We start from the raw sequence: 20,453 nt of genomic DNA, 5'->3' as shown, positions 1-20,453 counted from the left end.
TTTAATTTCTTTGTTTCCTATCTTTATTCCTGTTATTTCTTTCTCTTGTCTAATTGCTGTTTCCACATCTATATTGAACAGGAGTGGTGATAGTGGACATCCTTGTCTTTCTTCTGATTTTAGTGAGAAGGATTTTATTTTCTGACCATTTAGTATGATGTCGGCTATATATTTTTTATAGATTACTTTTATCAAGTTGAGATAAAGACAATCTACTCCAATTTTCTGTACACTTTTTATCACTCATATGTGTTCCATTTTGTCAAATATATTTTCTGCATCTATTGAGATGATAATTTGTTTTCTCTCCTTGGATTTGTTAATAACATTTTCAATCTCATTGATTTATATTGGGTGTTTAGAATATTTATATCTTCTTTCTACTATAATAATTCATATGTATCTAAGAATCTGTCCATTTCTCCTGTGTTTTACATCTTATTGGCAAATATGTTATCCAAGTAGGTATTGATGAACCTCTGGATTTCTGCTATGTACATTATAATTTCACTTTTTTCATTCTTAATAGTATGGATTGGGACCTTTTCTTTCATTTTTTTCATAGCATTGGCTAAAGGTCTGTCAATTTTATTTATTCCTTTGAAGAACCAACTCTTGGCTTCATTGATTTTTGTTATATCATTCTCTTAGTCTCCATTGTAATGATATCTGATCTGATCTTTATAATTTCCTCCCTTGTATGAGGTTTGAATTTGTCAAGCTCTTCTTTTTCCAGAAGCTTGAGGTCCAGGATCAGGTTATTTATTTGCGCTCACTCTGCTTTCCTAATGTAAGTATTCACTGTTACATATTTCCCTGGTAAGACTGCTCTTACTGGTTCCCACAGATTCCTATATGTTGTATTGGCATTGTCATTTAAATGTAGAAACTGTTTGATTTTTTCCTCATTGACTTTATTGGTACATTTTAGGTATACAGTACAGTTACATTCATCATTGGGCTCTTGTACCTTTACATGACAGGTCTTGGTTTTCATGTTTTCCCCATACTCTTACCCTCCTTTCATCCCCTCCTCCTTTACCTATTTACAAGAACTTTATTTCCTCTTTTTTCATTTTCTCATATTTTTTCTTTTCCCTTATTTCCTTTGCCCTACCCTTTCCACTTTCCCTACACCTTTAGCCCTTTTCTTGATTTTTTTTCTTTAATTTCCTCTGTAACCCATTCCTTTTTCAGACATATGTTGCTCAATTTACATAATAAGTATTCACTGTTACATACTTCCCTGGTAAGACTGCTCTTACTGGTTCCCACAGATTCCTATATGTTGTATTGGCATTGTCATTTAAATGTAGAAACTGTTTGATTTTTTCCTCATTGACTTTATTGGTACATTTTAGGTATACAGTACAGTTACATTCATCATTGGGCTCTTGTACCTTTACATGACAGGTCTTGGTTTTCATGTTTTCCCCATACTCTTACCCTCCTTTCATCCCCTCCTCCTTTACCTATTTACAAGAACTTTATTTCCTCTTTTTTCATTTTCTCATATTTTTTCTTTTCCCTTATTTCCTTTGCCCTACCCTTTCCACTTTCCCTACACCTTTAGCCCTTTTCTTGGTTTTTTTCTTTAATTTCCTCTGTAACCCACTCCTTTTTCAGACATATGTTGCTCAATTTACATGTGTTTATGAAATTCTTACATTTCTCTTGCTATTGTTCTCCAATTTCATCACACTATGGTCTGATAATATACTGGGGATATCTTCAATTCATTTGCACTTACTCAGACACATTCTACATGCATTTGGCCTATTTTGGAGAACAACACATGTGCAGCCAAAAAAATGTGTATTCTGATTTTGTGGGATGGAATGCTCTATAAACATTTGTTAAGTCCATTTTTTCAGTAATTTGGTTGTGTTGTAGTATTTGGTTGTTTATTTTTTGTCTAGAAGATCTATCAGTTTGTGACAGTGGAGTATTGAGGTCCCATACTGCTATTGTATTAGTGCTTATTTGGTTTTTCATCTCCATTATTATGTTTTATATAATCGGGTACTCTAGTATTTGGTGCATATATGTTTAGGATTGTCATCTCTTCCTCTTGGATTGTTCCCTTTACAAGGATGTAGTGACCTTCTTTGTCTCACTTAAGTAGTCTTGGTCTAAAAACTATTTTATCTGCAAAGAGGATAGTATTCCTGTTGCATGGAGTATTGATTTCTAATTTTAGTTTTCAGTCTATGATATTCTTTTTGAATTAAGTGTTTCTTGTATGCAGCATATTTTTGGATCTTACTTTTTGATTCATTATGCAAGTCTATTTCTCTTGATTGGTAAATTGAGACCATTAACAATGATGGCTATAACTGATGTGTATTGACTCATTCTTACCATAGTGTGGTATTTTACTGTTGTTGGATGACCCCCTTTGCATCTAATTTCTTATCTTGCCTGATAGATTTATTCTTTTGGGCTTTTCAAGGTTGTGACCCTCACTGTCTTTTCCTAAGATATTGTTTAAAAATTTGGGGGGGTGTTGGTTTGGTATAGTCCCTCAGGTTTTCTTTGTTTTGAAAGTATCTTATTTCCCTATGAATTTTGAAAGAGAGTTTTGAAAGTTACATTAATCTGGGTTAGAGGTTCTTTTGTTTTAGGCCTGGAAATGCTTCACTCCAGTCTTTTCTTTTTTCTTTCTTTCTCTCTCTCTCTCTCTCTCTCTTTTTTTTTTTTTTTTATTTTTTTTTTTTTTTTTTGTACTAGGGATCAAACTCAGGACATGCACTTGCAAAGTGGGCATCCAGTCTTTTCTTGATTTAAGAGTTTCTGTTGGAAAATCTGCTGTGGTTTTGATAGGCTTTCCTTTGTATGTGATTTATTTCTTTAACTGCCTGTAATTTTTTTTTCTTTTGTTAGGTTTCTGGAATCTTGACTATTAAGTGTCTAGGTGTAGATTTTTTTTTTTTTTTGTTCCTTGCTAGTTGGTGTCCCATATACCTCACTTATTTGCATGTCAAATTATTTTCCCTTGTCTAGGATATATTCTGACATCAATTCTGTGAAGGTTTTTTTTTAATACCATTTTCACTATCTCCTATTTCTTCATTGACTCTGATCAGTTTTATGTTATTCTTCTTTGCATCATGTAGCAGCTCCTGGATTGATTTGTCATGATTCCTTGATAGTTTTAAGAAATCTTTCCTTTCCTAATCCCAATCCTGTCTTCTATGTCTGATATTCTGTCCTCAAATTGGCTCATTGTGCTGTGTAATCTTTCAGTGGAGCTTTTAATATCCTGGATATCTGTTTGCTGCTGTTTTAGATTCCATTTGTTTTCTATTCTGGGATTCCATTATGTTCCTGAGCTGCTCCATTTTTCATCTGTCTGCTCTAGAGTTATTAATTGTTTCTTCCTCTGTGGACATCATCTATTTTGCTACCTGAGAAATTATTTCTGATTTTATTTTTTCCAGATCCACTTTTATTACCATTCCCAGGGGTCTAGGTCATTTCTTTTCAGATTGTTTCATCTCGTTTCCCCTTGGAGTTATCTTTGGTGACCTGGAAGTGTGGTTTTTAGTGTTGTTTAGGTTTCTTCTCATTTTTATTTACTGTTATTGTTGATAATGATGCTTTTGATCTAATTCCTAATTCCTGGGTTGATGCTTATAAAATGCTTATTATGAGTATCTTTATTCTTATTATTTAGAACCCTTAGGGAATGGCTACATCTGTGACTGTCTTCCAAGTTTAGTTTGCCTCTGGCTTTTGAATCTTTAATAGCACTTAGGTAATTTCAGTCTTGCTATACCAGGAAGGACCACTGACTAGAACAATCACTTCACTATGCATGGCCAAAGTAATACAATCAGCACCAATAATAGAATCAAACACAGCTTAGTAAAGGATAAACTGTAGAAACTCTTAATCTATCACCTTTGACCAAATGAACCAAACTTTTGGCTATATATAAAAATCCAGAACCATCCAGAAATACATTTGCAATTAATAAGTCCTTCAAGATAGTGAATTTGCCCTCTGGAGAGATTTAGAAGGAGTTGGGGGTGTAGAGAAGTAGAAGCACAGGGAAAGTTTAAAAGTAAGGTTAGAGGACACAGGAAAATCATGTAAACTTTGGGAAACTGGTGAAGACAGAAGGAAAAGAGAAAAGGAAGAAACAAATCAAGAGTGGAACAATCTGACAGTAACAAAAAAGCATACACTGTATTCTCTCTCCTATAAAAATAGGAATAATCATAAAAAGTACAAAAGCAGGAACAAGAAAAGTGAGAAATGGAGGAGAGAAGAAAAGAATAAAGAAATGTCCCATTTAAAGAGTGTCTCTATTATCACCCCTGGAAAACATGGGTAGTGTACAGATCTGTGTAGACTCATCTCAGTGAGTCAGCTGGAGACCACTGAACTTCAGGTTGATTCTGGCTGCAAAAATGATATTGAGCTCCCTGACCTCATTCAGGTTTGAACTCTGCATGGATCTACTGCAGGTTTGAGTCACCTTTCCCCTACAACTAGTCTGGTTCCAGCAGGAAATGTTGATCCCAATAACACCACTTGTTGCAGTCTTCTGCATTTTTGTTCAGGTGACTCTTTTGCTCTCCCTGTGGTCTTCAATTCTCAGAAAGCCTTGGAGAGGCTGTCTCCCTAATTGCTCACCAGTGCCCCAATTCCTGGGCTCAGAATGATGGCCTTCTGGATATCCGCACTGTGCTGCTGTATTGGTGGGCCCCTGGCTTGGGCTTGGGTGCCCTTAAGAATGGTATCAGGGTGGATCCCTGGCTGGGGAATGCCACACTATTTTTTTTTCAATATCGTTTTGCCTATTCTGGATCTATTTTTTCTATATACAAACATTAGAGTTAGTTTGTTGGTTTGCACAAAATAATGTAGCTAGAATTTGATTACAATTATTTTACTGTATACAATAATTTGTGACAAAATGATATGTAAAGGCAAGTTGGTATGATGACTTGAATTCAATTCTGCAACAGTTTTGAATACTGTATTCAGAAAAGTAATAAAAGAAAGAATCATAATCTTTCATCATGAAGCATTTTTTATGTGATTTAATAGATATTAGTTAGCTATTCCATTGCTGGACAACATATTTGACAAGCACCACTTAGAGGAGAACTTTAATCTCAGAGGGCTCACAACTTCAGAAAATTTGCTATGTGGTAAGCTGGCTCAAAGGCAGAACATCATGGTTGAAGGGCATGGCAAAACAAGGTGCTCACTTCATGTTGGCCAGGAAGCAGAGCACAAGGAAAGAAGGTTGGGAGAGATATATCCTGGAAACAGACCCATCTCCTGCACCTGGGTCCTCCTCCTAACATATTCAGCTCTGAATACCAGTGAATTAATCCACAGATGGGTTTAGCACTCCAGTGATTTTATCACCTCTTCAAGAGTCTCTTAATATATTCAAGTTGATATTTAAGATTAAGTGACACAATAGGCTTTGTTTTTTAGAACAACTTTAGACAGACAGAAAATAAATGGAAGGCTATTCTTTTTTTTTTTTTTTTTGTACCAGGGATTGAACTTGGGTCCTTGCACTTGCAAGGCAGGCCACCGAACCACTGAGCTAACTCCCCGGCCCATGGAAGGCTATATTTTCTATACATGCTGTATCCAGCTTTCTATTTCATGACAACTTACATTTGTATTGTAAATTTGGTATGATTGATAAAACAAGTTTCATTATTATTGTTATTAAATCCACATTGACTTAGATTCCTTTAGGTTATATGTAGTGGCACTGCTCTATTCCAGGACACACCTAAAATTCTACACTACTTTTAGTTGTCATTTTTTAAAACTTCTTTTGTTTGTGACAGTTTTATGGACTATTATTGGCTCTGGTAGACTTGAAAATTTTGAAGAGTTGTGGTCAAGTATTTTGTATATTGCTTCACCATTGGTATTTACTTATGTTTTTTTCATGATAAGATGGGGGTTATGGGTTATTTGCAGGAAAACTAGGAAAAAAAGCTCATTTCAAAATATAATATCAAGATTATGTACTATGAAATATTAATTTGTGTTGATCTTGATCACCTGGCTAACATGGTATTAGCTGGGTTTCTCCGATGTTATGCCATTCTTTTTGTTTTTGTTTTTAGTACCATGGGTGGGATTGAGGACCTTGTGCTTGCAAGGAGGTGACAAAACCACTGAGCTAAATCCCCAGTACACCATTCTTTGGAAAGTTAACCTTTGCTTCTGCCACCTTTTTTCAAACTGTACTCTGGAAGGAAGTCACAAAGCACAGCTTACACCTACATAGTGGAGTAGTCTTATAATTACTTTTCCTATTTTGTTTCTTTTTAACTAATAAAATAATTGCATATATATATTTGGAGTATACCATGTCAACATAATTATGCAAAGTAGGATATTTAGCCTTTGATCCGTTTACTAGATGTAAGTCTCAATTATTTGTCAAATGACCAATCCAGTGTTAAAATTCACAAGTATTTTAAAGGTCCCTGCAAATTTGAAGGGAAAATAGTTTCAAATTCTATATTATAATTTTAAAGAAGTAATTACTTGTGTAACTTTGGCATTCTATAGAAGAAGAATACCCACAATTATTTGAAAATACTATTAAAAGTTTATTTTCTTTTTCAACTACATAGCTGTATGGGGCAAGATTCTAATTATATACATCATTCAAAACAGTCTCAGAATAGTGAATATAAAATTGCTGTGGTAATCCAATTTTTATTCTGTTCAGATAGATGTTAATTAATTGCAAAGGAATAGTATACTACTATTTCCAATGCTTTAAAAATATGGCTTTCACAAAAATGAATTTTTAAAAATATTTGTCAGCTTTTATTTGTCCTATTTTCATTGCTTCAGGCGCCATGGATGTTAAAAAAAAAACAAAAAAACCAAATAACACATTAACAATGAACAAGGTATAAGAACACCAATTCCTGTCCTGTGGTTTTTAGGTGACTGCCAAACAAGTTTGCTAATTACCATTGTCTGGGAAAGGAGCTTTTCATGATTTCCAAGTCTCTTCCTTCCCCCTTGATAGCTGCTTTTCTGCTGGTCTTCCTGGCTAGTGAATGCAAGCTATAAATCTCTCTAGTTTCTCATTCTTTATGGTTGAGTAGTATTCCATTTTGAGAAAAAAATGCATCTATTTTATCTAGTCTCCATTTGATGGTCAATTGGGCTTTTCCCAAGTTTTAGCTATTATTACAAACTGTGCCGCTATAAACATGAGCATATATCACTGTGGTATGATTCTTTTAATTCTTTTGGGAAGATACCCAGCAGAGGGATGGCTGGGTCAAATGGGACTTCTAATCCTAGTTCTTTGAGGTTTCTCCATGTTGATTTCCATAGTGATTGCAGCAGTCTGCACTCCCATCAGCAATGAAGAAGGTTCCTATCTCCCCCCAAAAAATCCCACCAGCATTCATTATTGGTTGATTTGTTGATAGCAGCCATTCTTACTGGGTGAGTTGGAATCTCAGTGTTGTTTTCAGCTGCATCTCTTGAATGACCAGTAATGTTGAACATTTTTATATGATTATTTGCTTATTTTAAAGTTAGTAATATATTACTAATATTTCAGTTTTTTAATTAAATGATAAATATCTGTAGATATAGCCACATTGTAGCATTGCCTCTTTAGAATCCTTAAGAAGTTATAGCAAAAAGTCTCAGGATGTCTGCACCAAAACAAACCACCTTGGCTTAAGTCTCAAAAAGATTTGAATACCTAGGATTTCATCACAACCTTCAGAAATCACTTAATGATTTCTTTGAATATATATTAAGAATCTCCCTCTTTGATCCTGGATAAAAGGATACCTGCAAAGACCTAAATATTACTTCCCTAAACAATCTATTTTATTGATAAAGCTAACAAAGCTAATCCTTGAGAGCTTTAGCATTTTCTGCTTTCTTCTCTTCTATCTACTATTTTGTTTTCTTGTAAAATGTCCAGTTATTTAGTTACTGTTTCTCTCCCCGCTCTCTTTCTGTGCATGCATGTGCATGTGTGTGTGTGTGTGTGTGTGTGTGTGTGTGTGTGTGTTCTTCCTACAACAACTCCTCACAATTTAATTCTAGCTGGCCTTAAAATAGGGATATTCCTGCCTCAGTCTCCATATGTGGAGATTACAAATATGGATAGCACCATTTAATTTGTTGTTGTATCTGTTGTTTTTATTGTGTGTGGCAAATATGTCCATAGATTTAACTGCTTTCTAGAGATTTTACTTAAGCAATATACACATTTAATTTCTAAGCCATCTAATTCTCCCTATTGGATTCTCAGTCCTTGTATCTCGCTCTACACACTCTTTGGTTGAAATTCTCTTTTCATCTTATTCCTTCATTTGTTTTTGGCTTAGGTAAAACATTTCCTTATTTAAATAAATGACCAAATTTATTCTGTGTTGGAAAACAAGTTCTGATTTATTTTCCTTTTTTACTTATTTTATCACACAGATGGGGAGCCCTTCTAGTAACTTCTTATCAGTAAATAGATTTTTTTTCTCTAAGACAGCCAAATAGTATGACACAGTATGCTATATTTGTTTCTGTATCACTTAGGGTTTTCTAGAAAAACAAATTTAATATATCACATATATATATCTATGTCATACATATTACATATAAAGGACTTAATAAGAAGGCTTACAATGGTCACAGGCAAAATGGCCGGCTGCATGTGAGAGATTCAAAGGATCCAATCAAAGGGGAAGGCCTAGAGTTCACTGTAGAGTTAGGGGTAAGTCTGTGTTGAAAGCCAAAGGACCTGCATGAGAAGGCTAAAACTCTCCGCTGGAAGCCTGAAAGAACTGGAGACAAATGTTCAAAAGCAATGGCAAAGACTGGAGCTCCTTAAAGAAGTAAGAAAAAAAAAAGTTCTTCAGTAGCTTTTATTTCCATCCAAGCTGCAAACCTATTGGTTTGTGCCACAGATATCTAGTCTGGTCACCCCCCGTGAGATTAAGACCTACATGTCAGCCATTCACAGAGAACCCAGAACTGTTCTTCATCAATCTGAGAGACAATTCTAATGTATTCAAATTAACAATTAATTATCTCAATCTACCCTATCAACTTGACAACAAGATACAATATTTACATCATTTTTGGTTTCCAAATACAATAACAAGTTCATAATTATTCTTAACATGATATGAAAATCCTGTGTACAAATGGAAAGAGCTAATTCCCTCCCAAAAACAGAAAACAAAGTTTTCTTTGGGTTTCATTTGTTTTTTCTCTAAAATTTCATATTTACAACATTTTAATATAGATTTAACAATACTTAAAAACTGATACTATGTCTATCAATATTACATTGGAAGAAATAAAGGAAAAGATATTTATTATATGTGTATACATGCATAAGAATATTAACAAAATAGGAAAGAAAAAGTGCATTTGCTCATTCCCATAACTGATCATGCAGTCAAAATTGTATCTATAACAATTTTTCTCTTTCCTAGTCTATATTTCATTGGCTGTTGGCAAGTCTGTCAACAGGTGTTGGTTCTTTACCTGATAGAGTGACCCATACTACTATTGCTGAAAGTTCTGAAATGTACTGCCTGGTTGGGCTGTGTATATTTCTACGACCACAGATAAGTCATTTTCTAAATCCATCTATGGTACTTTTAGTGGAAGAATTATGTGGAGAGAAGGAAGTCCTTGCCCAGAATAAGAACCTATTCCAATAAGAACAAACTGCTGCCCTTTCCATGATGGAAGTAGTCCAACAGAAGTTGCAAACTGATGACCATAGGAATGGGGCCTTACTGACGACTCAGTTTTGGTCTCTGCTGTTGGCTTATTGGGCATAAATTAGCATTTTCAACCAATTTAACCTCACTGAGTGGAAGTCACTGTCTCTGAGCTCATAATCTCCATTGCCACCATGGCCAGTTTATTCATGAACACATTGGACAATAAGAGTGATGACTGAAGAAAAAAGTTGACCTCTCTCTACAGAATGGGTTATCCTATCCATTTAATTATTAAAGTTCTCTCCTGAGGAAGCATTTTGTAAGCATATACATGGGATATAATTTTTTTTACATTCATCACCTATATGGAGTGGTCTATCTATATAACTCTTCCTCAAATATGTTTGCCAGTAACTACCTAGTCTGTTACTTCCAAGTCTTTAACCATCCAGCAGATCATTGTCTACAGTCAATGAATAGATATATAGTCACACATCTTTTTTTTTTTATCTCATTGAGTTTAGTGGTACTTTCAAAGTATACAGTACAGTTATGTTCATCATTGGGATCTTGCACCTTTACATGACAGGTCTTGGTTCTCATATTTTCCCCATACCCCTGCCCTCACTTCACCCCCCACCTTCCATAGTCACAAAGACTTTGTTTCCATTTTTTCTTTTCTCATATTTTTCTTTCCCCTTATTTCCTTTCTCCTACCCTTCCCACTTCCCCTACACCTTTAGCCCTTTTCTTCCTATTTCACATTGTCAGTTATACAATTTGGATCTTATTCACACTTTTAGTTTTTCACACCAGATAAACTATCCAGTATTTGCCCATGTGTATCTTACTTATTCCACTTAAGATTATGGCCTCAATATGAATCCATTTTCCTATGAATGACTCTAGCTTCTCATTCTTTCTGCCTGACTCATATGGTTATTTACTCTTCCAAGTGAAATGTCCATCCAGATGTACTGTCCAAAGTTCTGCTCGCTATCCTTCAGGGATGTTGTGAGAATGGGCTTCAGTGTTAGAGCTGTCTGCTTTTGTGTAGTGCCACATGACGAGCAGGACCACCTGTAAACCTGACACTCCTGGCCGTCTTCATGAGGCCATTGCTGCATTCTGGAGGACTGATGGCATTATAGTAAGAAAAGGAACCCTGGGCATTTAAGTAACCTCTTCATGATCTGTTCCCTGAAGACTTTCTTGGACTCAAATTGCATATATGCCAATACTATTTAATGATAAACCATTGCTGTGAACATCCAAATTTATGAGTTGGTGGATCAGATAATACCAAAGTTCATTATACATAGATCAGTCTCTGTGGTAACCTAGTGTCTGATGGTCAAGACTTTAGTTTCCACTAATGACTAGTGGCAGGGAAAGAGCTGCTTTGCAAAGGGAGAATAGGTTTTGTGAATATGATGGCAAACCTTTCCAAGATCCTAAAGTTTTCTCCTGTGATTCACCTGTGGGAGCCTAATAGAGCCTCTTAACAAGAACTTTACATGCCACTATCACCTAAAATACATAAGACTTGCTGGATCATATGCCCAAGTGTTAGAGAAGCCTACATAGCAGCCTGGACCTGTTGCAGAGCTTTTTCTGATTCTTGGTCCATTCCTCACTATAAGTGTGTTAATTCAGCCCATTTACCAAAATTTCAAACCCATAACTAATGCAACAATAGTTTCTTTCTTTTTTAATTCATTAAATTTATTGGTACACTTTAGGTATCTAGTACGATGACATGCATCATTGGGAATTTGTACTATTACATAATATATCTTGGTTCTTATTTTTCCCTATTCCCTTGCCCTCTCTTCTATCCCTCCTTATTTAAAAGGCTTTGTTTCCATTGTTCCTTTTCTCATATTCATTAATTTCCCTTCCCCTATTCTTTCCACTTCTCCTTCCCCTTTGTGCCTTATCTTCCTAGTTCATATTATGTATTCTACACTTTGTTACTTATTTACACTTTCAGTTTCTCACAGCAGAGAAACTATCCAGTATTTACAAGTGTGTCCTATTTATTTTACTTACGTATGGCCTCCATCTGCTTCCATTTTGTTATAAATGTCTCTAGTTTCTCATTCTTTATGACTGAGTAGTACTTCTTTTTATTAGAAAAAAAAAAACATCTTCTTTACCCATTTTATGAGCTGTTGGCTGTTTCCAAGCTTTAGCTATTACAGACTCTGCTGCCGTGAACATGGGTGCACACATATCACTGTGGCATGATTCTTTTCATTCTTTTTGGAAGATACACGGCAGTGGAAGAGCAGGGTCAAGTGAGACCACTGATCCTAGTTTAATGAGTTATCGTCATACTGGTTTTGACAGTGGTTACATCTGTCTCCACTCCCACCAATAGAGGAGAAGGGTTCCTTTTTCCCCACACCCACACCAGCATTTGCTATTGGTTGCTTTCTTGGTAGCCGTCATTTTCTCTGGAGTGAGGTGGAATCTCAGGGTGTTTTAATTTGCTCATTATTTTCCTTTTATAGCACAATAAAATAACTAGTAGAAAAGCAACAAAATTGCTAATATGAGATGTAGTACAGTAAAGCTATACGTACCTTTCTGGATACTCCCGAGAAATGTTTCTGAAAACTCACATTACTTTTCACAAGTGCCCAGAATGCCAATATCTGCAACTGTGACTGATTCTGTGCACCGCGCGATAACACATCCCCTCAGGAGGTAGATGTGAAAAATCAGACCTTGGCAATGATGACTGGAGCAGTAGAATACAGCTCCTACATGCCTGGTGTTCCAAAGCTGGAACAATAGGCATAAAGAGCTTACAAAATACGTGAAGCACTATATAGTACTCTCTGCTCCAACATATGCTAATTTTGACACTGCTAACATTGGAAAGTGTAAAGAATATGTGCTCCTAACTCTCTAAACATAATCTGAGTAGGTTGTATACCGAACTTGAACATATTACAGTTGGACCCTAGTTCATTTGTCTCCAACCTTTCTGAATGTCAGTGCTGTTATGTGATGCAAAATTGCTCAGTGCTCTACCTGCTGAAATAATAATAATGTGAGATGTGTCATACGTTTTACCAATTTCTTAAGGATTTTGTTTTCTTCCTGTTTTAGGGACTAGATTATTGATTTGCTACTATATATCTCCAGATGACATTTCATTTGAATAGATTAAAATATAATTAGAACCATGACAGACATGATAAAAATTCACAATGATGCTTTCAAAATAATACTCCAACTTTCCAGTTGCTTATAGAATGTATCTTTTTGAGTTTGGGTATCTTTCAGCATTTTCCAACTTGTTTTTCATCAAATCCTAATGTGCATTTTAGGTTATCCTAAACTACTTAAATTTGCCAGGTTGTGCCAAGATTTCCCTTGCCCTTGAGTTTTCTTATCTATATACTCGTGCACCTCCCTCCTTCATCGCCTGGGTAACCATTCGCTCTTTAGTCGAACACCAGCTTCATTTGAAAACATGAATCAATCATACTCCTCTCACCTCAGCCTGAATTAGATGTTGCTCCAACAAATCAATTCACATCTTTTAAGTGTTTCTATTTTACTTCTTATTCTTTAAAAAATGACTATATATGTAAACTTCACCAGAGCCTTGATTTTTGAGAACAGAGGTTATGCGTGGCTCATCTCTGCAGCCTGTACTTTATTCAGATCATTCATTACGGCACATGAGGTGCTCAATTAATAATTATTGCATATATAGAATAAAGAGTTTAAAAACTGTTTACAATAAGTTAAAAACTGCCAACATTTTCTTATTACAAAACTTGATTTTATTATTACATAATTGAAAATAATTTTATATTTTGTGTACTAAAAGTGACATATTTTCCATAATTTACCTTGCATAATGAAATATGGAAAAACATATTTAAAATAATGTCATTTGCAAAAAACATAATTATATGAGGTGAATTAACCACTCTGTATCCGAGTCAAGAGCTGCAAAGTGCTCATTGAACTTTCAAATATTTGTGATGTCACTTATACATAAGAAAAAATTTTACCATTCCCTTACGCCTTCATTTAATTATCTCATTTGCTGATTTAAATTATTCTTAGAAAATTGAAGATACACATTTTACTAGAATGTACAAAGGTTTTTAATACTAGTTTGGAATGAGGCATAAGCTATCAGAGAGCATTACAAGATTAATTTTGTAATTATCTGTTGTTATCCCTGGGAGCTAGAAGCACTTCATCACTGACCCTTCTTTATATTTCCAATTGCTATGCATTCAAAATACTTTAGATGAAGCCAACGTTTATTTAACATACCAAAATGAGTATTTTCATTCTTGCAAATGTGACTTGTCTTTAAAACAAAAACTTTCCATGTTGTATCCAAATCTAGGATTTAATTTCTCATATTCTTTTTTTTTCTCAATGTTGGATGTCAAACCCAGAACCACATGCATGCTACCCAAACACTCAAGCACTGAACTACACCACCAGTCCTAGTCATGTTTGTGGTTGGCATGATAAACAATGAAATGAAAAAAAAAAAATATATATATATATATATATTTGGGGGGAAGGTTCCAGGGATCATAACCAGTACCTTGCACTTACAAGGCAGGCATGGTGCCACTGAGCTACATCCCCAGCCCTGAAAATATATTATTAATTCTTTTTGCATTTGAAATGCCTTTTAGATCCTTGTTCCCTCTTTCCCATCTCTTCACTTACATCTAAGCAATTAGCATCTCTGCTACTCTATGCATTTTCTTTCAAGGAAGAAATGTGAAAACTACGGGTGACAGAAATAATTTATTTTCAAGTCCTTTAAGTTTTCAAAGTCAAGCCTTGTTACGAATTATTATAAGGACTTAGAACAAAAACAATCAGAGCAGTGGGAAGAGAGGGTGAAAGATGACCTGTGTCACTGAAGATCAATCAACAATACTGATTCTTTTAGGGCATGAATGACATAAAATTGTTATAAAAAGTGTAAAAGAGTTATGACAGAAAAAGAAACTGGATGAAATAATAAAATATAAAAAAGTTGCATTCCAAACATACTAGATACTGAATAGAACATTATCCACAATTTGACATACTTCTTTCTTAATCTTTCAGCAACATTTCCTGTTCATTTTCTGCCATTTTCCTCCTCTACAGATATACTGTAAGCTGATTATCTCTTCCATGTTATGACTTCCTCAACCTTTACATTCCCTGTCTGCCCTGTTGTCACCAATCTACTGGCCATATTCCTAACATTTCATTTGGAACACTGACTCAAAGACATATATCCTATGAAAAACCCATGCTTTCACTCATATTCCTAAGTGACTGTTTCCAGAAACACAAACATATAAATGCTTATATTCGCAGTAAAACATATGGAACACATATAAGAGATATAGATATTGAAGATGAATATAATAAATTAAGCATATGAATCTAAAAGTACCCTTTTTATAGATGCCTCCCCTCTGAGGTTTGTAAATCCAGGTGGTATTTGGCCATGTTTCCATTTTAGATCTAAACATGCATGACTTGGGGCTTTCAGGGTTCAGGTGCATTTGGAATTCAAATTCTTGTCACCTAAGATATGCAAGTAAGTATAGACTTTGCACAGGTTCTTTTTCTTTTTTTTTTCTTCCTATGATCTTCAAATATGTGCCTTCATACAGTCACATCTGTGCTACTATGATACTTCTTTAGGGATATTTCCTTCCCTCTGATAAATCTCATAGTAAGTCTCTGAAGAGCCATTATAACCCCTTTTCAAAGCCTAATCCTTTTACTTAGATCAGTTTGTTTTCATAGTACCTTTAAAATTATAAAATTTACTTATACATCAGTGGAATGTAAGTGCTATGCAAAAATATTTTTGTTAGTTTTAATGCTCTTTCCCAAACAAAGCTCATATTCAATAAATGTTTCTTGAATGCTAAAGAATGACCTGTTTTTCATTTATCATTAGCCTGTTAGCTCATTGTATATCTCCCAATATTAGAATTTGAGGTCTCCGGCTAGGGATTTATCTCAGTGGCCCTGTGCCTGCCTCACAAATGCAAGGTTCTGAGTTCAATCTCTGGTACTGAAAAAAAAAAAAAAAAAAAAAAAAAGGATTTTGAAGTCTTTGTGACCTTTCACCATAAAGTTCAGGCCTATGACCTATCACTTACCTTGTTTTTTTAATATATAGGCCTGAAGTTTATTTAACACATGGCAAATATAATAAGCACTCAATAAGCATTTGTGAAATAAGTTTTAAACTTTTAGCAAACATCTGGAGTTTTTGCAGTTTATTTTCAGAATTTACACTCATACTGCCTCATTCTGAAATAGGGCAGACTCAAAGATTTATTTGAAATACTAAATTTCATTTTGTTCGCTGCATCTCAATTTCATCTACCAACAATGTTTAAAGATAAATAAAATCATGATGTCCCTTGGGACGGGTCAAGATGAGTGAAGCTGAGAAAGAAAAGCTAAAGGAGCAGTGGCGACGCCAAGAAGCTGGACAAAGGATATGGGTCGTCTGACAAGGAAGGCTGCACCAGAGAGGGCGCACGGTCTACAAACAGCAGCGTCATAAGAATGAAGCTTCCTAAGATTTTCAGAACTCATATCTCATGTCAGCCTGTTCTAGCTTTGGACCTGCAGCTACAGGATTAATGTTTGCCTTGGTATTTTGACCTTGCTTTAGGCTGATTTCCATGTATTCTGCTATTCCTCCCTTCTGAAGTGGAAAAGTTGACCCTGTACCATTGATGTTGAAAGTGTTTAACATTTTTGTGATTTTTCTAGGGGCTCATAGATAAGGATTTGCCTTGAGTTTCAGAGAACACTTTGGAATGGGACCATTCAGCAATGCTGGAACTATTAAGACTGACGACTCTTTAGAGATAGCCTAGATACATTTTGCATATTGGAATGGATGTGATACTTTTGAGGTCCAGGGATAGAATTTTATGATTTAAATCTAAAATGTGCCCCAAAATTCTCACATTAGCAGGTGGGGCCTGATCAGAACGTTCAGGTCTCCTTGGAGCAAGATATGTTTTATGATTTGTTGTTATTATGTGGCAGGCAGATTCCCTCCACCATACTATTCTGCAAAGGTATTGTTGTCTTGGATTCAGCTGATCATGGACTGAATTCAATAAAATTGTGAGCCAAAATAAACCTCTTGTTCAAGTTGCCAGTTTCAGTCTGTTTTGTCCTAGTGATAGAAAAGTGGCTGATACACTATAGATTTTAAGAGAGTGCTTCAAAACATTTTATATAAAACATCTTCTCCAAATGCTTAGAATAATGGTTGCTTCCTTAATGATTGACACTTGTTTACCTAAATGATTAAATTATGTGAAAAAACTTGTTAAAAGTTTTATTTTATCAGAAAATAATCACACTAAAATTCCATATTTTTAAAAAGAATAAAAAAATAAACTTTTACCCCAAAATTTCCAGTACTTTAAAAATTGAATTAAACATGCAGTATGTCTTTATTGAAATAAGTTTGGTAAAAAAGTAAACACATCTCATTTGGACTCACTCTTTTTCTATTTTTTTAAGTTATGGAGTGTTGTCTTAACAGTGTATCATTGAAAACTGTTCCTGCTGCTACTTTAACCAACAGAGTCAACCAGAAAATAGAAAATAAAACTGAATTCATGTTATGGAACCATGCTGTCTTCCCAAGGAGAATCTATGTAAACCTGTTGAAAGCAACAGCCCTAAAGACTAAACCATACAGAATTAAGAATGGTTTTTCTTGCCTCAAGGCAATTCTTTATCTATTCTTTACATGCTAAACTCTCAGATTTCTCTACACCTGAGAAAACATCTAATTGAAGGAATTGTCATTTATATTCCTTGTTAATTTATAATCCTAGTAATCCTGAGTTGACACTATTATATATCAAGGACAAATATGCTTTATTAAAGAAATCTTAACGTCTTTATGCTTTATCTTTTGGTATAATATGAATAATGGAAATAGATTTTTCTATTTTTTATCATAATCTTTATACATAAGGCCTTTAGCTTTGAATTTATTGATTTTTTTGCACATTCGTTATATTTGTGCATAAATGAATATATATCAGTTAGATAGATAGACATAATGAACTAAGCTCCTTCTACATTTAAATAAAGCAAATTAACATACCATGTCTAAGGTCAATATATAAAATACCTTCTGCCCATCATTCTTCTCCTTCAAGGCTTTCTAAATAGTATATTTTGTAGGTAAGATTAGAAAGAGGACTAGGCAATAGGATCACGTGTCTTCCAATACCCAGAGCTAAATTTCTGACTTTCCCATTCCTGCTGTGTCCTCTTTGGGCAGTTTATATTAACATGGGATATTGCTTTCATCATCTAGTGCTGTATTTCATTTGAGGGGAAGTTCTACTGGTTTCTCTTTTCCTGAATTAATATACAAACCAGGTCTCAGGGAAGAGTGAATTCATACGATATCCTCAAATAGAACTCCAAACAATGAAATTTTTTGTATATATAGTATTTTGGAACTATTTAGTTTGTCAGATTCCTAACTTGTCATGGAATTTTTTTTTCTTTCAGACTTCTTTTGTGCCTACATATTGGTGCCTTAGGTGCATGTATTTTCAGTAGATAATTATTACTTTCATTTTGGGGAGTAGGTACATGTACCTAACACATTGTCATACTTTTTTCAACCTTTTCCCTCACATTCCTCCCCGTCACTCTGTCCCTTGGTCTTCTTCTCTTTGGCAAAAGATGTATTCAATTTTTAAATATATGTTTTACTAGTATACTTGCAATACAGTGTTGATTTTGTTTTGATAAAGTTCTTATGAGTAATTCTCCAATATTCTAATTCACTTTTCATGTGAATTTCCTAATCTTCTAACTTATTTTGGATAATCTGTGAGAAAACATATCATTATTTAAAGACATAATCTAATGATGAGATAATTTTAGTAGCGCCTCTTTTAATTATTATTTGCTGTCTTAAACATCAAGATAGTCTCTGTTTCTCTTGACTATCATAAGTAAAATTATGTCAGAGTAACAGGATCTAGTCAATGGTAAAAAAATGTATTCAAATATGTTCTCTGATTTAACAACTGCAACTGTTTCCCTGACCACACAATATTTTTGGTGACATCATGGATTACCAAAGCTGTGCTTTATGTCCTACACAATACACTTTCTATTTGTATGGGTTAGAGTTCTGTAGAGGAACACAGTATGTGCATGAAGTAAACTTAAGATGTCCATAATGCCTATCTCCATGCTGGAGAGCCAGAATGTCCAGAGGCTGCTCAGTGCAATGAGTCAGAAGCCATGAAACAAGAGGGATAAAAGGTTTAGCAACAGTCCTGAGACCAAATGTCGGAAAGCTCCATGGAAACTCAATGAGTCTTCACTGCAAGGCTAAAAGAAACTGCAGTTTGATTTTTCACAGGTAATAGCAGCAGAAGGCAATCCTGCTCAAGCATGGCTTTTCAGTCCATGCCAAATTTCCATTTCATTTCATCTAGGCCACAAGTTTATTGGAAGGTACCACCCACAATTTATGTGACTCTTCTCCCCGCAATTCATTGGCCTAGATGCGAATAATCTCTGGAAACACCATCCAGACAGATCTAAAAGTGAGCTTTACTAATCTGCCAGGGAAGACTTAATCCAGTCACTTTGACATATCACCATGGTCACGTTATCAGAGACAAGAACTCAGAACTCTCCTTACTCCTCAGAAAGCTGACATTCCCTAAGAGATCACTGTACATGACACTGTGTTAAAGGAATGTTCTACATTAGCATATTCAATTCCCACAATAGAACTATCTCTCCTAGAGCACAGACATGTTGACCAAACTCACACAACTTTTGAGTGACAGAGCCTTTATAATGAAGCCACTAATTTTTTAGACCTTTAACCTTCAACACTAGTATTCTGCATGGATTATTGTAAGTACTACAGATAAGGAGACTTAATTCATATAAATGTCCCAAAACCAGATTCTATTCTGAAATTAATTTTGATGGAAAATGTAATTTTAAAAGCATAAACCACTGCACACTCTAGCAAAATCTAATTAAATTTATCCTACTAAAAGATAACAAATTGATGCTATAAATTCTCTTAAAAGTCCTATCCATGAATGGATAAATAATGATATGTGGACATTATTTTGGTTTAGATTAAGAATTACACCCAAAGGCCTCACGTGCTCCTAAGTGGGGGATAGAAAGTGCCTGAAACATACAGATAACATAGCTTATGTGCTGTTGGCAGATGGGATCTGAGTGGAAAAGGTGGGTCACTGGGGGATGAACCGGAGGTGTTTATCTCTGCCCCCAGCTCCTTCTTTCTCACTCTGTTTCCTGGTCACCCTCCCCTCAGGCTCTTTTACTGACCATGGTAAGACTGACACTTATGAAAGTATGAGCCAAAATAGACCTGTCCATTTAAGCTGTGGATGCTTTGTATTGTATCCCAGCTATGAGGAAAGTTACTAAGATAGGCATTTTATGTGATCTACTGTTACTAAATAAATATATATAATTCTTTCTCACTCTGTTTCCTGGTCACCCTCCCCTCAGGCTCTTTTACTGACCATGGTAAGACTGACACTTATGAAAGTATGAGCCAAAATAGACCTGTCCATTTAAGCTGTGGATGCTTTGTATTGTATCCCAGCTATGAGGAAAGTTACTAAGATAGGCATTTTATGTGATCTACTGTTACTAAATAAATATATATAAAAA

The sequence above is a fragment of the Fukomys damarensis genome, unplaced genomic scaffold (genome assembly GCF_012274545.1).
Source record: "Fukomys damarensis isolate Sample0158 unplaced genomic scaffold, DMR_v1.0_HiC HiC_scaffold_20, whole genome shotgun sequence".
NCBI classification, from domain to species: Eukaryota; Metazoa; Chordata; class Mammalia; order Rodentia; family Bathyergidae; genus Fukomys; species Fukomys damarensis.
This window is presented reverse-complemented; position numbering follows the sequence as displayed.